General features: G+C 47.2%; 1 protein-coding gene across 10 annotated transcripts in view; it reads left to right on the plus strand.

Annotated features, from left to right (window-relative positions):
• The first annotated feature begins 561 nt into the window (after nt 1-561).
• SGMS1 (sphingomyelin synthase 1) overlaps nt 562-20,942 on the plus strand; it is a 291,689-nt gene continuing 271,308 nt past the window's right edge. For 6 of the 10 annotated variants that reach the window (XM_060285956.2, XM_030864967.3, XM_030864968.3 and 3 more), the window contains exon 1: nt 1,506-1,792. The gene's annotated coding sequence lies outside the window, so the exon portion shown is untranslated. Of the gene's footprint in view, nt 592-1,505; nt 1,793-1,848; nt 1,868-20,942 lie in introns of those variants that run through there. The other 4 variants (XM_060285953.2, XM_060285954.2, XM_060285952.2 and 1 more) reach the window with 3 other exon arrangements.

Here is a 20,942-nt window from a genome sequence, read left to right on the forward strand (position 1 = left end):
GCTATTAACATCACCATCCAAGCTGTCCACCAGCAGGGGCCATGGGATATTACATCTCAGGGAAGAGCGACGGCCTCTGTCCAGATGATCCTGCCAACACGCCACGTCTCTGCACCGAATAGATTAGAACAGGGAGGAAGTTGGAGCAGCGGTCACTGCCTTACGGAAGGGGACCCCTTTCTCCAACTTCCGCCTCTGGGGAAAAATAGAGGCCATCCGCCCCCGGAGTCCTGCCCTCCCGATTTCGCAGCCGCTGTTTTTAGCCCGCGCGGGAGCCTGTCCTCTCAGAAACCCGGGGCCAGTGCCGCGATTCCCGCTCTCCCGGGCGGGGCGGAGGCAGGTGCGGAGCATATGGAGTCCGGCGGGTGGGCGTGGCGGGGAGCAGAGCTCTCTTCCCCCATCCCGCCAGCTCTCCGGTCCGTTCCGATCGCCCACGGACCGATGGCCGAGCGGAAGATGGCTGCCCGGAGCGCCACGGACAGTCACGTGCCACGGCGATGCCGCTGCACGCCCCCTCCCCCGCTCGCCGAGTCCCGGACCCAGCGGGACGCGCAGCCCCGGGTTGCCTCTCCGCCACTGGGGTACAGAACGGTACGGACACGAAGGGAGGGCCCCGAAGCGGAAAGCCAGTTCTCCCCACGGTCCGCCCCTAACCCGGGCGCTGGGGTCGCGCTTAGAGAGCCGAGAAAAACCTTGCTTCGGGCGACCTGCACCAGGTCGGGCCACTGGGCATGCGCAGTGCTCCGGCCCGGGCACGGCAGCTCTCCAGGTTTTTCCCGCAACTCCGCGGGGCCGGCAGGAGGTGGGGTCGGCAGGAGGTGGGGCTGGCAGGAGGTGGGGCCGGGAAGGGTCGGGGTGGGGCGGCCCTGTAGAGGCCTGAACCTCGCCCTATACGACTGGAGCTATTCGGGCCTTACTCGCCTTGATTCATTGTTTTGGAGTGAATCTCTGAATAGAGATTTGAAAATGGGCTGTAGAGTCTGCGGTCCGCCCTTTCTACATTTTTTATTAAATTTTTTTTTAAATTTAAAAATATGATCAATTTCGAGTTAATTCCAAGTGCTGCACTCCTAGGCTCGGTGGGGAAGAGACTCGGGTAGCTCGCAAACTCGTGCCCGCGAGCCGGGTCTCCGGAAGGCCGAGTTTGCGTTCTCTGTTCTGACCAGCTCTAGCTCTTCAACTCTCCGGCTCTGCCCCAAATGGTATACTGCCCCCGACCGTAAAATTCGGCTCCCGTCCGGCCTGACTCAACGGCCCCCTAAAAATGTGCAAGCTGGGCCTTTCTCGTCGTTGGGGAACACGTCCGCCTCCCGAGCTTCCAATTACTTGAAAGTAAAATAACAGGGCGCCAAGCCTCGCCAGCCCCTAGGTGCGCAGTCTGGCTCGGGTCCCCCCTGGGTCCTGGGATGAGCTCCCCGCAGACCCCGCCCGCCCCGCCCTCCTGGCCGCAGCGAACACCCGGAGAAGCGGATTTGCGTCGCGCGGGTAGCTGGGCCGGCTCGTGCAGCGGACTGGGCATGCTCGGCAGCCCGGGAGGCTCGCTGTGGCAAGTCGGAAGCGTTCGCACCAGCTAGGCAGCGGCCGGGCAGCGGCGGCGGCGTCGGCGTCGGCGGGGGCCAGGACGGGAGCGGGAAGGGCCGGCCAGGGAAGGCTGCTCTCCCCTTGCGGCCGACGAGCCGGCCTGACAGCGCGTTCCGGGTGTGGAGCCCCAACTCTGCCCTGCCCCGGATTTCATCCCGCAGCGGGGGGCTCGGCGAGCGGAATTCCGGCGGCTGCCGCGACTCCGGTGCAAGTGAGTCGTGGGGCGGCGGGAGAGAGCCGCTCGCCGGGGGCCGATCGGACACCCCCGCTCCCGGGCCTGGGAAAGGTGTGCGGGCAGCCCCGGGGCGAGGGGGCGTGAGCGCAGCCAGCGCCTTGCCTCGCGCGTACCTGGCGGGCAGTCCCCCCACTCCGCCACCGCGCCAGGGGAGGAGTGGGCGCGGGGTGGGGGGCGGTCCCGCGGCCGGGCTCGGGGCTCCGAGCGGGCGGGGAGCCCGCGGGGCTCCCGGACCAAGTTGAGGCAGGGAGAAAGGCGGAGGCGTCAGTGGGCACCTTTTCAGAGGTCTTGCGTGCGGGCTGGAAGGCTGCCTACTGTCGGTTTGGGGCGAGCAGACGGTGGAGGGGCCGAAGAACCGCGAGGCGAGGAGCCTTCGGGCAGTGGCGCGGCGGGGGTCCGGAGACCCGCAGGGTCCGACCCCAAATCACGGGCCTACCCCCACCGCCCGGCTGGCGGCGTGACAGTTGGTACCTCTGGGTCCGATCGCAGCCGGCCAGGCGCCCTGGGTTTCGGGTACCCTCCCCGCCCCGCCTCGATGTCCCCGGACAACATAACAGGTGGGAACCCTTTCCCTGCGGGGCGAGCCCCCCTCCGCAGGCCATTTAACAGCCTCCAGGTTGGGGGTGGCTCTGACACCCTGCGGGGCTGTCCCCACGGGTGAGCGTGTTTACAGGTAAGGCCTGGAGGAGCCATCAGCGCAGCCTGGAACTGGACATTCTCTCCAGGACGCGGCCCTTCACGTGAGTGAGGGGTCTCCGCGGTTCCAAGGCGACGTGTCAAGGGCAGAGCAGCGACAACAGCGGCTGTTTCTCCCACCTTCTTAACCCAGACTCGGGCTTTCTGCTTCTTCTGGTGGACCGGGTGGGGTGTCCTGGTCCAGCTAACGGATTCACACAGGCGCGTTCTGGTTAAAGCTTGTTTCCGTCGTGGGAGTGTCAAGTAAAAATCCGGATGAGGGTTGCCAGGGCCGGAGGGAGTGAAGAGAACCCATGCAGGTGCTTCTCAGATGTTTCTTTTCACCTTCAGATAGTACCGACTTCAGCAGTACACACTTACGAAACCAAGAGTGAAGGCTGTTTTCTGAAAGGGAAGTTTGTTTTCTATGTTATGGGACCTGCTTACTATTCTAGCTCCCTTGACATTTACCTTGCTGGACCTTTAGAGCTGTTTGCAGGTTATTTTGCTTGCGGACTTGGGGGTGTTTGGGGTTGGCTGCCTGGGTGTGGAAGTGGCAAGTGCCCGTCATGGTGTGCTGTGAACTCCCCACGCTTCTTGGCACTGGGGTTTGAACATTCGGGGGGGACCGAGTGGACAGAAAGAGAGGAGTGGGACTGGTGACGTAGCGACGCGATGGGAGTTGCCTAGGGCTGCCCAGACATAACGAGGTTGGTTGGCTGTTTTGGCTTGGCGGAAGGGGAGAGGGCTAGGCATTTCATTGGTTCGGGGAGGAAGGTGTTCACGGGAGAAGCCTGGCGGGGGATGGGTCCCCGTCTGGTCAGTGCTCCAAGGGAAGCCCAGAGATGTTTGGTGATTCAGCAGGTGGCAGCCTTCCAGCCCTGAAGCCATACCTTGGCCAAGCAAGCCAGCAAGCCAGCGAGCAAGCGGCAGCAGCTTCAGGGGAATCTCCAGGAGACTCTTCTGCCTAGAGCAGCTCACTTTCCTTATCTTGCTTTCTGTTTATGGCAGGAGGCCCTGGGTTTTTGGGTTCCTTCCCTGTCTCTCTTAAACTATCTAGCATGTTTTTGAATCTCTCCAGTTCTCTGACCCGTTGGATAGCAGGAAGTGGCAGCTGCCACCATGCACAGTTTAAGTAATTAATTAATGTGCAGAAAATGATAGCAGTATGTAAAGCAGAGAAAGTCTTTTCCTTCTGTTTCTGCTTCAGAGATTAGAAATTTACATTTTTAGTAAAATAGTAAGATGTATTTCTGCAGTTTTTCATTGCTGGTAGTGAGCTATTTCAAACATCAGAAAGCATTAAAAATTAATTCAAGGGATGGATAAATGACATTAAAGGGACACAGTTATTAAAGAAATGTCTTATTCATTGGAGGATCTCTAGCATCTTGAGCAGTGCCTAACTTGTAGATACTCATTCAACTGAAATTTAAATAATTTTTCGTATTAGAAGCTTGTCAGTAAGTTTTGACGTTTAAAGAACTTTGTATGTTTTCGTACGTCAAAATTGCCTATGTTGACCTTAGCTTGAAGCCTCAACCCTTTTACTTTTTTCCTGGTTAAGTCCCTTAATTTTAAAATTGTGACAGATCCTGCATGTCAATGGAAAAAACATAAGCTTGTTTTGCTTACATATCTCATGAAAACCTAGAAGACTCCTACATATGACCATTATACATTTTTTTAAATTAAAAAGTGCTCCGGCTGCATATCAAATACGCTTTTTTTTTATAAAACTTCATTTTATACAAAACAGTTCAGGAAAACTGTAGAATTCCTAAGCCTTTATCATCCAATGAAAAGTGCTGCCATAGAAGAGACAAAACAGTGTTTTGGGAATAAAAATTCTGGCTTGTTTGCACAGGGGGATAACCTGGCCCGTCTTTGAGGGAGGCCTGAGTGTTTGTCCAGCTCATTCTGCATTTTACCTTTGCTATTCTGTGCCTTCCTCCAGTTGTTAAGCTCTTTCTTCTTCCCCTAAAGACATACTTTCCTGGCATGGGCTCATTTACTTAAAGCTGCTGCATTTTCTCACATAAATTCTACTAGTGCTGACCTTTCTTTTTTCATCGTCCCATACACTTTTCCACCACTTCATATGATAAACTATTCGATGGTCCTAAAAAGCTGTGGCCAGCGTGACCTTGTGGGGGGCATGACAGATTGTAGTTGGCTCTCTCTTTGCCTTTTTTGTATGGTAGCTGTAGCCACAGCAGTCTCTTCTGGAAGAACTGGTAAGGCATACCTGGTCTTAAAGATTTTGGACTTTTCTGTTAAGGCCCTTGGTCAGGAACATAAATAGTCATTTATCGTCTCCTACCACATCCCAAGAATTTTGGCTGTAAAGTGTGTCACTTTAATAAGCTAGCTACCCAGTCACCAGAGGAGCATATTTAGATGTGGCAGTTAGGAAAAAGCGTTGGATGTCGGGGAGGAGAGGGTGAAGAAAAGGGAAGAGAAGGGAGGGTGGGGCCAAGAAGGTGGCTTGGTTTTGTGACTGTGACTTCTGGTTTCAGTAAAACAGAATCAAATGGCTGATCAACAGGTGTGGCTCGGTCTGTGCTGGAGTGCTCTGCTCCCCTCCCTAGTCCTCTTTCCCTCCACAGATACACACATCACACACACACACACACACACACACACACACATACACACACATAGCCACACACAAATCCACAGACCCACACGTGCACACACACTCTGACAAGAGACACAGACACAGACGTAGACACATACACCCTTTGCCAAAAGCTAAGCATCCCAGCTTCTTTTTAAATACTAATATGTCACACAGGGAAAGTCCAGGGCTCAGTAGCAGGTTGAATTCTGGGGGCCTGAAATCACCCCAAGCTTGTATTTCAGGAAGATTCCCCTTCCCTCTCTCGTGGCAAGGTGATCTGCCCCCTTAGCCTGCAAAGCTTCTGAGGGCTTTCACTGGAGCAACCATTGTGTGTAAATATAGGTGAGGTAGTTTTCACCTTTGAGACTTCCTGGTGCTGAGGGTTGAGTTAACATGCTTCAGTTTTTGGCATAAGATCTCCCTGTGCAAAGCCCCTTTCTTGTTTTGTTTTTTCCTTCTTTCCCACTCTCATTCCCCTCTCCGTCAGAGGAACTTCCTCTCTTGTGTCGGATGTTCTTGGGTATGTCTCTATCCTTGTTAAAGATGTTGTGTTCTTGTGTGCATGTTTTCAGTTCAGGTAAGTAGTGCTGTGCTGCTATGTTTTTATTCGGTTGCTTTTCCATTCAATATTAAAACTTTTTGTTAGGGAAATTTTCAGACATTCATAAAAGTCAAAAGAATTTAATTCAACATTTTATTGGAGAGATCTATGTTAGTATAGGTTTATCCAGTGCATCGCTATGACTGCTGCTTTTTACGGCTGGCCTGCTATGTACCCACTAGTTTTACTTACCCATTTTTCTAATGATGCACACTTAGGTCACCTCCATTCCTGCTACCATGAGCAAAGCTGTGATGAAGGAATATCCTGCAGCATCTCTTAACGATGCCTGTGAGAACATCTCTAGGGTGGTGGTTCTTACAGGGGTCCATACCGAGCAGCATCAGCCTCACCTGGGAACTGTTAGACTTGTAGGTGCTTGGGACCTAACCTAGACCTCCTGAATCAGAAACCCTGGGACAGACCCCATCAATTTGTGTTTTAGCACATCCAGCCCGGAGACTCTGGTGCATAGGAAGGTTTGAGGAACACTGCTCTAAGGGTATCTACCCAAGCGTGGGAGGGCTGGGTAAAAGAGAACAAACACACCTGTTTTTACTAAATACTGCCAAATTAGTCTCCAGTGTTGCTGGACTGGTTGACACTCTCACAGCAGTGCATCAAGTGCTCCTAAATCACCACATCCTCCTTAGTGGTTGATACTAACCATCTCTCTGATTTTACCAGTATTTGATGGCTTCTTATTGTTTTAACGTGAACTTATGTAATTTCTTAATGAATTTGAGCATCTTTTAATATATTTGTTAGCTATTACAATTTCTTTGGCTTTAGTCTGCTTTTCTAATGTATTGATTTGCAGATGTCTTAAATATCCTAGGTATTAATCTCATTCTGCTATCTATTAACTTTATCAGTGGTAACTTTCAGAAATTTTAAATTTTGATATAGCCCAATGCCATTAATTTTTGCTTTTTGTAGATTAGGAATCTTAAGGTGTTCTTCCTTACCCCAAGATTACAAATATATTCTGTATTTTCTTCTGCCAACTTGCTGCTTTTACCTTTCACAGTGAGGGCTGTAATCTGTTTGAGGTTCGTCTTAATATACGGTATACGGAAAGAATCTGGTGTTATTTTTTCCTTTCCATTTTGTGACCCAATTTTCCCAAAATCATTAACCAGTGTATTTTTTTTCTAGTATTTTAGGGATGAATGTGGAGCCACCTCTACCATACATCAGGTTCCCACATGCACATGAGTCTGTTTTTTCCTACTTTATTGAGTTATAATTTATGTATGGTAAACTTCACCTGTACCTTTAAAGTGTACAATCTAATGAATTTTGACAGATGTGCATACCTGTGAAACCACACAGTCAAGATCCAGAGCATTTCCCTCACCCTGAAACTTCCCATTTGCCTTCCATCCCTCCCTTTGTCCCCAGGCCCAGGCAACCACTGGTCTGCTTTCTGCCACAAATTGGTTAGTTTGCATTTTCAGATTTTGAGATTCCTCACAGGGTTTAAGTTCTCTAGTCTGTCCCAGTCATCTGTCTATTTCTGTGCCAAATTATTTTTATTATTATAGCTCTGCAGTGTGTCTTATATGGCAGGGTGAGCCCCTTCTATGCTCTTCTTTTTCAGAACTTAGTTATTTGTGGATCTTTTTTCTTCCATATACATTTTGGAATGCTTGTCAAATTCTCAACAAAGTCTTGGAAATGTGATTGGCACTGCATTGAATGGATAGTCTAACATGGGGGAGAATTGACATTTCTTCCTTCTCAATGTTGTAATTCTATCCATGAACATGGTTGCCCCATCTTTTTTAAATCACATATAATAGAGTTTAAAATTTTCTCTATCACAACATTTTTTACAAAAGTAATGTGTTGTTTCGAGGAGAATTTGAGCTTGGGCTTTTTAGTCTGAACATTAGAGGAAGGCAGAGTGTAGGGGCTTGGGGGACAGATGTTGTTTCAATCTCTGTTCTCCATTCACTGACCTTGAGTGACACTGGGCAAGTTCTCACCTTTGGTGGCCCCAGGTTCCTCCTTCCTCAAGCTAGATCCCAGCAGCCTCCTGTACAAGGCTGCTGAGCTGCTGAGGCCTTTAAATGAGATAATGTAGGAGAGGCAGGGAGTACAAATCTTGAAACATTTGCTGCTCAGTAAATGTTGGTGTAACACCTCCCCTAATGCTGGCTTTCAATAGCAAAAGCTTCATACTTTTATGCTACTTCTTAGAGATTGATAAACAAGTGTCAGAAAAGCAAAGTGAATAAGCCAACCAATTAACTGTGTAACCCTCTCCAATTCTGTACATGTAAGTCCATGCTTCTCCCTAATTTTGTGGGGTTTCACAGAAAGTATGGATACTTCCAAAGAATGTTACAGTCCAGTAGGGAAGAAAAGACCAATGTGTAAGAAACAGAGAACTCTATGTGACGGATGGCTTATAATTAAGGTTAAGTGGTGTGGTACCAGGGGAGTTATGAGTAGGGAGAAATGCTGTTCTGTGAGAGTTTTTTTTTCTTTTAATTGAAGTATAGTTAATCTATCATGTTGTGTTTCAACTGTACAGCACAGTGATTCAGTTATACATACATATGTATATATATATTTTTTCAGATTGTCTTCCATTATGTTATTACAATATACTGAATATAGCTCCCTGTGTTATACAGAAGATCCTTGTTGTTTACCTACTTTATATATAGTAGTGTTTATATGTTAATCCCAAACTCCTAATTTATCTCCCCCTCTCCTGCCCCCCACTGCTATCCCCTCTGGTAACCGTAAGTTTGTTTTCTATGTCTGTGAGTCTATTTCTGTTTTGTAAATAAGTTCATTTGTATCATTTTTTAAGATTCCACTTATAAATGATGTTATATGATAATTGTCTTTGACTTACTTCACTTAGTATGATAATCTCTAGGTGCATCCATGTTGCTACAAATGGCATTTCATTTTTTTATGGCTAATATTCCACTGAATATATATACACACACACACACATCACATCTTCTTTACCCATTCATCTGTCAATGGACATTTAGGCTGCTTCCATGTCTTAGCTATTGTGAATAGTGCTGCAGTGAACATTGGGGTACATGTATCTTTTTGAATTAGAGTTTTCTCCGGATATGCCCAGGAGTGGGGTTGCTGGACCATATGGTAACTCTATATTTAGTTTTTTTTTTTTTTAATAAATTTATTTATTTTTGGCTGTGTTGGGTCTTTGTTGCTGCGTGCCAGCTTTCCCTAGCTGCGGCGAGCGGGGGCTACTCTTTGTTGCAGTGCACGGGCTTCTCATTGCAGTGGCTTCTCTTGTTGCGGAGCACGGGCTCTAGGCGCGTGGGCTTTGGTAGTTGCAGCACGCAGGCTCAGTAGTTGTGGCTCATAGGCTCTAGAGCACAGGCTCAGTAGTTGTGGCACACAGGCTTAGTTGCTCCGCGGCATGGGGGATCTTCCCAGACCAGGGCTTGAACCCGTGTCTGCTGCATTGGCAGGCGGATTCTTAACCACTGTGCCACCAGGGAAGCCCTATATTTAGTTTTTCAAGGAACCTCCATACTGTTCTCCATAGTGGCTCTACCAATTTATATTCCCACCAGCAGTGTAGGAGGGTTCACTTTTCTCCCCATCCTCTCCAGCATTTATTATTTGTGGACTTTTTAATGATGACTGTTCTGACTGGTGTGAGGTCATACCTCATTCTAGTTTTGATTTGCATTTCTCTAATAATTAGCGATATTGAGCATCTTTTCATGTGCTTGTATGTCTGTATGTCTTCTTTGGAGAAATGTCTCTTTAGGTCTTCTGCCCATTTTTTGATAGGGTTGTTTGTTTTTTGATATTAAGCTGTATGAGCTGTTTGTATATTTTGGAAATTAATCCCTTGTTGGTAGCATCCTTTGCAAATATTTTTCTCCTAGTCCATAGGTGGTCTTTTCATTTTGTTTATGGTTTCCTTTGCTGTGCAAAAGCTTTTAAATTTAATTAGGCCCCATTTATTTATTTTTGTTTTATTTCCATTATTCTAGGAGACAGATCCAAAAATATATTGCTGCGATATATGTCAAAGACTGTTTTGCCTATGTTCTCCTCTAGGAGTTTTATAGTCTCTGGTCTCACATTTAGGTCTTAAATCCATTTTGAGTTTATTTTTGTATATGGTGTTAGAGTATGTTCTAATTTCATTCTGTCACATGTAGCTGTCCAGTCTGTGAGACTTTGACTTGAGTAGAATTAGATTAGGGGGGAGTGAAGGGGCCTGAGAAACCAAGTATCATTAGCATTTCTGTCCAGGGCTTTGGGAGCCTAGTATTGAACTCCATGACAGTGGATTGTGTGCCTAAATTTAAGTGTCTTAAAAATCCTTGCTTTGGAAACAGTGACAACAAGTGGCTAGTAGATACCTAGGTAACTAATAGCTCTCTGTCATATAATATAGAGGTTAAGAGCACTGTTCCTGAGTTCAGGTCTTGGCCTTATCATTTAGGAGCTGTAGGACCTTAGAGAAGTTATGTAAACCTTATGTGCCTCAGTTTCCCTAATCCTCATTGGTGGGTCTCATAACAGCAGGTACCTCAGAGGTTGAGGACTGTAAGTTAACCTTTGTCACGTGCTTAGTTCATGGCACAAGGTAATCACAATATAAATGTTAGCTGTTCTTATGACTACTTTTGTTAACATTCATTGCGTTCCTCCCGTTATCTCCCATGAGGTATTTGAGGCCTTATGCCCCGGAGCTGTTGGATGTCCAGAAAGACTGTCAGAGGCACAGTACTGGAGAGAGGATCCTTTTTCTGCAGGTTGCCGGGCATGTGGTGGGTGCTCAGTTGTAGACTGAGCAAGTAAATGCTTGACAGACAATGAAGCCAGGTGCTGTCTCTCGGTCCTGAATGTCCTCAGTCAGGTAGCTAGTGTTGACCTTAAAAATTATGGTTATTTTACTGGCCAAAGTGGGTTTATTTGGGAATAGCAGAGAATTGCAATTCAGGACAAGTAAGCCATGGCAAAAGTCATAGGCAAGCCCAACAAACAAAGGAGAGTAATGTTATTTTATAGAGAAAAAGGAGGAAGTTGGAAAGGGTTGTTTTGAAGGAAAGTCCATTGGAAAAAAGGTGAGGGTTGAGGGTGATGATGGTTTCTCCTTGGCTAAATTGCTGGGGTAGTCGATTTCTTGTGGGAGGTGCAGTGTACATCTTTTCCTCTTGGGGCCTGTAATTGGTGATTCTTTCCCATTGATGATTCTTCTGCTAGGGTGTGTAATTGACAATTCTTCCTGAAATTAATATCCAGTGGTACTGCATGGGTGCTCCCCCTTCAGGCCTTCTGACTCCATTTTAGTCAGGTTTCCCTTTATTAATTTTCACATCAGCATGCAGGAAGCAGGTTTTATTTTGCTGTATTCCTAGTTCTGATTTGACCTTTTGGCAAAGGTGTAGTAATCATAGGGATTCACACTTGTTGAGGATGAACCACATGCCACACTGTCTAAGCCTTTTCCCTTTCGGACAGTCCTGTAAGAGGCATGTTATTATTATCCCTTTTTAGAGGTGAGGAGAGTGGGGCACGAGTAATTTGCCCAACAAAGTAGGAGGGCCCTGAAAGAGTTTAGCGTGTGGAGCCTTTGCCAGTTGACAAAAATTACCAGAGTAAGTGCTGTTGGTGGGGCGCCATTGTAGTTACCTAGGATTGTGAAGCACACATTAGCCCAGCAGGGCATTCCCATGACCTTGGAGGTTTCTCAGCCTCCCTTGATGGTTCTCAGATTTCAACAGATATTAGAATCACCTGGAGTCTTGTTAAAACACCCTGTGCTGGGCCCATCCCCACCAGAGTTTTTGAGGCAAGTAGCTTGGGGTGGGACCTAGTAGTTTACATGTCCCAGGACAAGATGATGCTGATTCTGCTGGCCTAGGACCCCTCTTTGAGAGCCACTTCCATAAGCAGTACTCATGTCACTGAAGAGCCAGCGGCTCCTACTTCTAGTTACAGTCAGGTGAGATGATTTCAGATTGAGAAATTTTAAATACTGTCCACCTCATGAAATAAAAACTGAACTCACATGGTCCTGTTTGTGTATGCCAGCAGAGGGATGTCTGAGTCAGGGCAGCGCAGAAATTGCTTTCTGTCCTTGCCAGTGCTTGTGCCATGGGTTAGATGGGTGATAACCCGGGGTGGAGAGAAAATTTGGAAATGCAAGTCAAGATTTATTAGAAGCATGAACTGCCGTCAAATGCATCCCGCCTTAGGAAGATGACCTGAGTTTGTTTTTGTTTATAAATTTATTTATTTATGGCTGCGTTGGGTCTTTGTTCCTGCGCGCAGGCTTTCTCTAATTGCGTTGAGCGGGGGCTACTCTTTGTTGTGGTGCACGGGCTTCTCATTGCGGTGGCTTCTCGTTGCAGAGCATGAGCTCTAGGCACGCGGGCTTCAGTAGTTGTGGCTCGCAGGCTCTAGAGCTCGGGCTCAGTAGTTGTGGCACACGGGCTTAGTTGCTCCGCGGCATGTGGGATCTTCCCCGACCAGGGCTCGAACCCATGTCCCCTGCATTGGCAGGTGGATTCTTAACCACTGAGCCACCAGGGAAGTCCCGCCTGATTTGTTTTTATTTTGCTATTTTCCACCTTCCCCACTCCCTGCCATAGGCACAAAAAAGGCTTTGTGTCCACTGTTTAACCCCGTAGGAAAATTTAGGCACAGAGAAATTAAAAGTGTATGAAGATACATAGCCTGACAATAGAGAGACAGAAGCTAATCTTATCTGACGGGGCTAATTGTAGTAGAAAACTGTTTGTAGGAAGGCACTTAAAAAAAACAAAGAAAAGAAAAGAAAAAGAAGGGCTGTGTACCTGTCTCTAGCTGTTGTGAGGTAAAATAGCTACCGTGTGTCCAATTATAACACAGCCTCACACACAGGAAGCCCTCACCAAGCGCGGTCCACTGTTACTCCAGCCAAAGTTTTCTGTTGTGCAGTTGAGACTGCACTTCCCCCATCTGAAGAATGTTACACATAAAACTGAGGAATTAGAAATTTTTAGAATTGAAAGGTTTTGTAGGAAATGGGGACTTAGGATTACCTTAGGATTACAAGTCAATTGTATCTAGGAAGAAATGTTCCAGATTTTCCCTGTGCCAGTTGTCACGGCTCTCCTGTGACCCCAGTAGCCGGGATTAGCTTGTGTGCTTGGTGAGGGGACGTGGCAGGGCAGAGAGAATGGGGGAGGGCCAAGGGAAGACTGCGGAGGGCAGACAGGCCTGAGCGTATACGCCAGACCTCCTCAGCCAGGGATTTACAGCGGCAGGGAGTGAACACACGGTGAGGGTCTGTTATGGGCCAGACCCCTGTTAGGCCTGGAGATATAGAGACGAGTGAGATGGGGTCTGGGTTCCTGAGGGGTCAGTGGGGGAGACAGTCATGTCCACGGATAAATGTCATGACCAGGTAGTGGGTGCAGTATGGCAGCTGCACACCAAGCACCCTGGGGTGGGGCGGGAGCGCTGGATGGGGAGGTGGCCTGCTCCCGGCTCCCTGTGTGACAGCGCACACGACAAGGTGACTAACACCATAGGCTGGCACAGGTGGAACTGGAACTCGTGTATTCCGGCTTTGTTTCCTTCTTTCTTTTGGTTTTGGGATTTCCATTTTGAGGGAGAGAATTCTGACCGCAGAGAGGAGTCTGGGCACATGGGCACTGTAAGAATCCAGAGCTGCAAGTGCCCTTCCAAACCACTTCGGAGGTCAGAGGGGCACATTCTAGTTTACTTTTTTTGTCTTTGACAACTGTGGCTAATTTTTCGCTATTTCCTAGGAATGTAAAACCTGCAGAAGATTAATGCCTTTCTATCTTTAAGGTACATCAGCTTTTAAAAGAAAGATTCTTTATTAAAAGCAAGGTTTTATTTGCCCTTAAGTCTTGGCAAAGTGCTAAATTCCACTTTCAGTTTTGTTTCAGTGGTTTGCCACTTCTCACTTTCCTTCTTCCCTCTTCCCCCTCCTTTCCTTAATACCCGTGCAAATACCATGCGAGCTAAGGCATAGTGCCAACACTGTGACCTTGGCAAACTTGGGCCTCGGCTTCCTTATCTGTAAGTGGAGAGTTTGGATTAGCTGACGCGCATAGTCACCTGGTCCCCACATCTGTGAGTCCTGTGACTAGGGGACACCTGTAAAGAGGGGCTCACGAACTCCATTTCATTAGTCGTTTATTCTCCTGTTAATAAAAAAGAATCTTATTTCAGAACCGCCTTCCCCAATCCTGTTAGTTGCACGTCCAAACCACTTTCTAGAAGCAGCAGCAAGTGGTTGATTCTTCACTGTGGTGTTTCCCAGCCTGTGATTGATGCCCCTCCTGGCAGGCTGCCTCTATTACAGGTGCACGGTGTGGGCTGTTCAGTGTTTTAGTCACAGGCGTACTGTGTGGATCCGGGAAGGAGGTTAGGACGGGTGACAGAAGGACAGACCGTAAGGGGCGATCAGCCTGAGGTTGTGCGGTGGGGTGGGTAATGCTCAGGATCCGGAGGGAGCTCCCGAGTCACAGGGCAGGTGAAGGTTAGGGCTGGGAGCAAAGGTCCCGGGAGACGGAGAGAGAGCTCGAGAAACCATCCCTGATGGAGCGGGGGAGGGGCGGCTGAAGGGGATTCCCCCCTCCAGCTGTGGGGGCAGGAGCGGAGGCTGGGGACATCACCAAGGGGAGAGAAAGCGCAGCTGGGGGGAAGGGAGCCGCTTCCCGCAAACACAGGCTGAGGGTTTGGGCTGAAGTCTGAAAAGGGGGTGGGGTGCCCATCGGCCTGAGGCCAGAAGGGAGGAGTTCATTGCTCCTAAGGAAATCAGGAGGGAGAGGGACGGGCTGGGTGGGTGGAAGAGGAGAGGACGGCCCGATGGGCAGCGTGCTGGGATCAAAACGGTGTCGTGAGAGAAACATCTGCGTGGGGCGATCCATGGCCTTCAGCCCGAGCCAGGCTGCTCTTGTCACCTGAGACCGAGAGAGCAAGTGGGGACACGTGTGGCTGTCCGTTTGGGCCACTGGCTTTCTCTCGTGTGAAATGGGAATAATCACTACGTCGCAGTGTTGTCCTTCTGAAGGCCCTTGGTACGTGCCTGCGGAGGTGACCTTGGGAGATGGCAGCAGTCTGAGAGGGAGGGGATAGTTTCCAGTTTCCCTTCCGCTCTGTGGCCAGTGTGTTGACCGTTCACTTGACTAGGTGGACCGTGAATGAGACTTTAAGAGATGGTGCCCTGGGACTGTCCATCTGTCCCCAACTTTGTGGCCGTGTGTTGTTGAGATTTTTATCACGTGGTCTCTCATCCGATCCCTTACGTTTCTTCCTGATCTTATCCCAGAGCCTGTCCCTGTTCTCCTGGCTGCGAGTTCAGTCTCTGCACCCTAAGATCCCAAGTGCACAGAATGGCCCATGTGTGTCATGGCTCTCTGTGAAAGTCTTCGTGGTGGCCTCAGTCTCCAGCATGCGCCTTCAGACTCACTGGGACCAGCATTTCTGACTTGGATGAGGCTGAGTATACAAGTCTGGACAAAGCAAAGTCTCCATGTGCATGGAGTTTTCTTGGTGATGGGCAGACAGGACAATCAAGTCAACAAATGTGAGGCCCGCCAGGGGGTCAGGAGGCAGACCCTCAGCGAGCCTTGTAACTGCTCTGCACCCGCGCACACGGTCGGTCATTTGACATTTGCAGTACTGCTGCTGTTTGTGTAGTGACACCTGAGTTCCTTTGAAAGGCCCTGCAGAGTTAGCAGCAGTTGTGCTGGGCTGAGTTCCAGGTTTCCATCGGGGCCCTGATCATGGCTGGCTTTCCCCTCTCTTTGATTTTAGAGACAGAGACAGGGTGGTGTGAACACCCCCAGGAATATCTCAGGCCTCCTTTTGACTGTTTGTTTGAAGGCCCGATGAGTGGCCCAGGGGGTTCTTACTGGGGTCCATGGATGGGTTTCATGAAGCCATTGAAATCCAGTTTATCATTCTGGGTGTGTGCATTTTTCTGGTGAGAGTGTCTAAAGCTTTCATTAAATCCACCAGGAAGAGCTCTGAAATGTTTATTTATTTATTTAGGCCGCACGGCCCGCGGGATCTTGGTTCCCTGACCAGGGATGGAACCTGTGCCCCCTGCAGTGGAACCGCCAGGGAAGTCCCTGAAAGGTTTATTTTTATGAAAGTGGATGAAAAGATAGAATTGGGCCATTGAGAGCTTCTCTTTATTGCTGTCTGTCCCCTTTGTAGAGGAACTAACGTGATGTGATTTGCCTAAAGTGAGGAGGCAGACACAGGCCGAGAGCCTCAGTGCGCTTATCTGGGACTTGCCATTTCTGTGTCTTTTGGTGGGACACGTTCAGTTATTCCTCTGAGAAAAACGAGAACCAAAATGATAAAGCTGGCATCATGGAAGACCAGCCAACTCAGTGGGAGAGAGCGCGGGAGGTGTATGTGATGCCGCAATGTGGTTTTGTCATCCACTCAGCAGGAGGAGAAGGCTGGGTCTCAGGAAGAGAGCAGAAGATGCTTCTCAGATTTCTGAGTCTGATGGGCACTGACCGTAGGAGAGAGGACAGTCTAGGACTTTGGCTGTTGATGTCAAAGTTACCAGTTTTAGGATATTCCTCTGCTTGAGAAGTCCATAATAGTTTATGTAAATAATAAAGTTCATGACAATTGTCCTTCAAGATGAGGGTATGGAGGGTAGCTTTTAAGAGGGAGGGTGTTGATACCTACTATTTGATCCAGCAGTTCTACTTCTTGGGGTTTATTTTAAGAAATAATTAAGACCATTATTCATCCCAGAGCTGTTTGTCATAGTGAAAAGTTGAAAACCTAAGTATACAACAATTGGGGGTTGGTTAAACAAATGACATATATCCAAATAATCGAATACTTGGCAACCCTAAAAAATAATATCCAGAGGAATATTCCTAGAAAGTTGTTCAAAAAACATTGTTATGTACAAAAAGTTACATACTGCCTTTGTAAAAAATAAATTATTCAGAAAATACTAGTTGGGTGCCTACTATGAGCCAGGAGCCCTGCTGGACGCTGGTGACAGAGTGATGAGCTAAGCAGTTATGTTTCCTGCCCTCAGTTAGCGTACAGTCTACTAGGGAAATAGTCAAGCCATATTGACTTTCTCATAAAGTTTTTTTTTTTTTTTTCTCATAAAGTTTTATAAATACTCATAGGAGGACTCCAAAAACAGTGACTCCTTAACAGGCACGTTCAACCACCTGTGAAGTCCAATCAGGTATGTCTCTGCATACTTGTTACTGGCTACATCCCTGACCTGAAGACACTGATTTCTTAGAAAGCTTGAAGTAAGTCACTGAGATGTGTTACTGACACTGCCTTACTGTCTGTCTTCCTTTCTCCCCTGCAGTTCGAGGCTCTGTGGGGGGAAGGGTGGTGGAGGCACAGTCATTTTGGGAGTGGGGGATATTCCCGCCCTACTTCCTGGCTTCTGTCCTCAGTGCTGTAGTCATCACAAGCCTTGTCACCAGCTCACCTGGAATTGCCTCTTGTTCACTGTCGCCTCTCGTGGGCCTCACATTGTTCTGACTTGGGCCCCTGACTTGTCATCTGTGGTGTTTGCAGCCACGTGGAGTAGTGCTTCATTCTTAGAAATCATCTAGTTTAAATCCTTTTTTGGAGCCTGGCGAAGCCGGGACTGGAATCTGTGTGTCCTGCCTGCCCGATGGACATCTTTTCCACTAGGCAAGAGCATGGCCATTCCTGGTCACCACAGCGAGGGCTCTTCCAAGCAGGTCTGCGTTAAAAACCACATGCATTTCAAATCGGTGACCCCACAAAACTGCAAGAAAGCTTAATTCCTTCAAAGGCAAAAGGGCAGCAGATTTCTTGAGGAAGAAGAAATGAACCACCGTCTCTGCTAGCGTGGCTGCTTGTCACAGTATGGAGACCAAGTTGAATTGGTGTTGGCAGAGTTTGGCAAGCGTGTATAAGGGCTGTGTTCTTAGCCAAACTTTGGGCTCTTCTACCGTGTGCCAGCCATGTTAGCTCCCGGGATCCACACAGGAAGACGACGTGGGGGTCTGCTCTCTAGAGCCCCTCTCTAGAGAGAGCAGTGGAGACATGGGCCCCATGACAATACACTGCGGTCTCATGCTGTGTGTACTAGTGACTGGGACTCGAGAATTTTGGCTAAAATGTTCAGGAAGTCAGTCCCTGGGGAGGGTGGGTTTGATCTGGACCCTGAGGAGGGGTGGGATTGCCAGGGGCACCGCTGACGTCAGAGTCCACGTGAGGGCACCTCCTGTAGACAGGCAGTGCATGGCCTGGGCTGACTGTTCAAGACCTCGCGGCGTTTATTTGCCCTTTAACCTAAATTTTGGCTTTTTTAAAATTTATTTATTTATTTATCTATCTATCTATCGCTATGCTGCGTGCTTGCGGGATAACCACTATTGTTTTTTTTCTTTTTTTTAATTTATTTTATTTTTGCTGTGTTGGGTCTTGGGTCTTCGTTGCTACGCATGGGCTTCCTCTAGTTGCGGCAAGCAGGGGCTACTCCTCGTTTTGGTGCGTGGGCTTCTCATTGCGGTGGCTTCTCTTGTTGCGGAGCACGGGCTCTAGGCACATGGGCTTCAGTAGTTGCAGCACACAGGCTCAGTAGTTGTGGCTCGTGGGCTCAGTAGTTGTGGCTTGCGGACTGTAGAGCGCAGGCTCAGTAGTTATGATGCATGGGCTTAGTTGCTCCATGGCATGTGGGATCTTCCTGGACCAGGGCTTGGACCCATGTCCCCTGCATTGGCAGGCGGATTCTTAACCACTGCACCACCAGGGAAGCCCCACCACTATTGTTTTGATGTATATACCTCCCATCTTTTTTTCTGTAAATACTAGATGTGCACCCAAATAGTAAAATAGTATTATTTTAACCAAATCTTAAAAAGAATAGTATTGCCAAAGCTAAATCTCAGCAGTTCTAGAATTGACTTCTAGGATACAAGTATAAATCTGAAATTTTATAAAAGTTATTAGTAATGCTATTATTAAAATCATAATAGAGTTTGGCATTATGGTATAAGAACTTAATTTCTTAGCATGTATGATCAGTATAGTGAACATTTGTGTTACTGGGTACATATGGACTTTCAGGAGGTGGAGGAGGGAGGAGCAAGGCTTTTATTCATGTATTTTATTATTTTTTAATTTTTTTCATTTATTTGTTTATTTATTTATTTAGGGCTGTGTTGGGTCTTCGTTTCTGTGCGAGGGCTTTCTCTAGTTGTGGCAAGTGGGGGCCACTCTTCATTGCAGTGCATGGGCCTCTCACTATCGCGGCCTCTCCTGTTGCGGAGCACAGGCTCCAGACGCGCAGGCTCAGTAGTTGTGGCTCACGGGCCTAGCTGCTCCGCGGCATGTGGCATCTTCCCGGATCAGGACTCGAACCTGTGTCCCCTGCATTGGCAGGCAGATTCTCAACCACTGCACCACGAAGGAAGCCCTTATTTGTTTTATTATTTATTTATTTTGGTTTTTGAATTATTATTATTATTTTGGCTAGCTGTCAGTATGAGACACTGTAAGTGGTCGTTCGTCTCCAACTTACTAAACTTTTGACCAATAACTGACTTCTCTCCTCTTTAACTCCTGGACCTAAAGATTTCCTTGGTGATGATGATGCAGTTTCATTTGAAGTTATCCCTCACCCCAGCTTAGTGTGGTGATCAAAGGAGAATATGTCTGGGTAATATCAGAAGCACAAATAAGATCGTTGCCCTTATACAAATTTTTCCCTGATATTTTGGCCTGTGATTGCTGCTTCATGTAACCAGCTGAGAGAATAACACGTCCTTAAGCCTGGGCTCTGGAAGTGTGGCAGTGGAGTAGTGTAATTGGCTTTTAAGATAACAAAGCTGTTTTCCAAATCTCCATCTTCATCTCAGCTTTCACTGCCTGCACACCAATTTCAGCATCTCCCCTGGGGAAGAATGACAAAAGAATCTTTACAGAGGTAATATGTGAGAAATGTTTGCTCCTTCAAGGCACCTCAGTTCCTAACAATTGACTACTTTCGCTACAAGCAACCCTGGGTTGTCAGTAAGCATGCCTTTTGATATTGTTAGTAAGCATGCTATGTCGATGCTGTTATCTGCAAAGTACAGTGTTAGAAGTTTCTTTTATTCAAGCAGCCTTTTCAAATATGTAATAACCAGCCATCCACCCTGTCTTTGAATGTCTCGTGTAAGCACACGACAAAATCCCTTGGGTGTCACATAGTTTGCCTTTGGGTGGAGGAGAGTTTTATTCTGAGTTACATCTGGAATGCTCACCAACATTTGGAAATGAATCTTTGGATATTATCAGAGACTGTTTGAAAGATGTGCCTTGTTCATATTACTGATGTCGCCATGCTGATGTGTAATCTACGTGGTAATGCAATCACTGATCACATTGTCAGTCCAAGGATGCCAGAAATGACATTTGAAGAAAGCATTCTGCTCTTTGGCCTTCCATGTCGAAACCAAAGGTGGGATTTTGGCCAAGTATGGAAACTGGAGACAGTTTCAGTGGATCCTTAAATAAACATAGAAATCTCTATATATTTTATTTTTATAGGTTTAAAATTATAATATTTCTAAGATGTGACTGAGAATGTTCCAAATCTATAATTTGCTTTTAAAAAGTACAAACATTTTTCATTTATTATTCTGTTTTAATTATAGTAAAATATGCATAACATAAAATTTACCATTTTAACCGTTTTTGAGCATACAATTCAGTCACATTAAGTACATTCACACTGATGTGTGACCGTGATCACCATCCATCTCCGGAAGTTTTTCATCATCCCACGCTGAAACTTTGTGCCCATTAAACGATAGCTCCCCATTCCCTCCCCACTCCAGCCCCTGGCAACACCATTCTGCTTCTTTTGTCTATGAATGGGACTCCTCTAGGGACCTCATTTAAGTGAAATCATACAGTATTTGTCCTTGTATGTGGCTTATTTCACTTAGCATAATGTTTTCAGGGTTCATCCATATTGTAGGTTGTATCAGAATTTCCTTTCTTCTTAAGGCTGAACAATATTCCATTGTATGTATATACCACATTTTATTTATTCATTCATCTGTTAGTGGACACTGGGGTTTCTTCTACCTTTTAGTTATTGTGAATAATGCTGCTGCTATGCAGCATTTATTTGAGTTAAACGTCTTTAAATAGGATTTTTTTTTAATAAGGAAAAATCTATGCCTTCTTGTGGTCAGTTTTATCAGAGGGCTGCCATG

The sequence above is a fragment of the Globicephala melas genome, chromosome 16 (genome assembly GCF_963455315.2).
Source record: "Globicephala melas chromosome 16, mGloMel1.2, whole genome shotgun sequence".
Lineage (NCBI taxonomy): Eukaryota > Metazoa > Chordata > Mammalia > Artiodactyla > Delphinidae > Globicephala > Globicephala melas.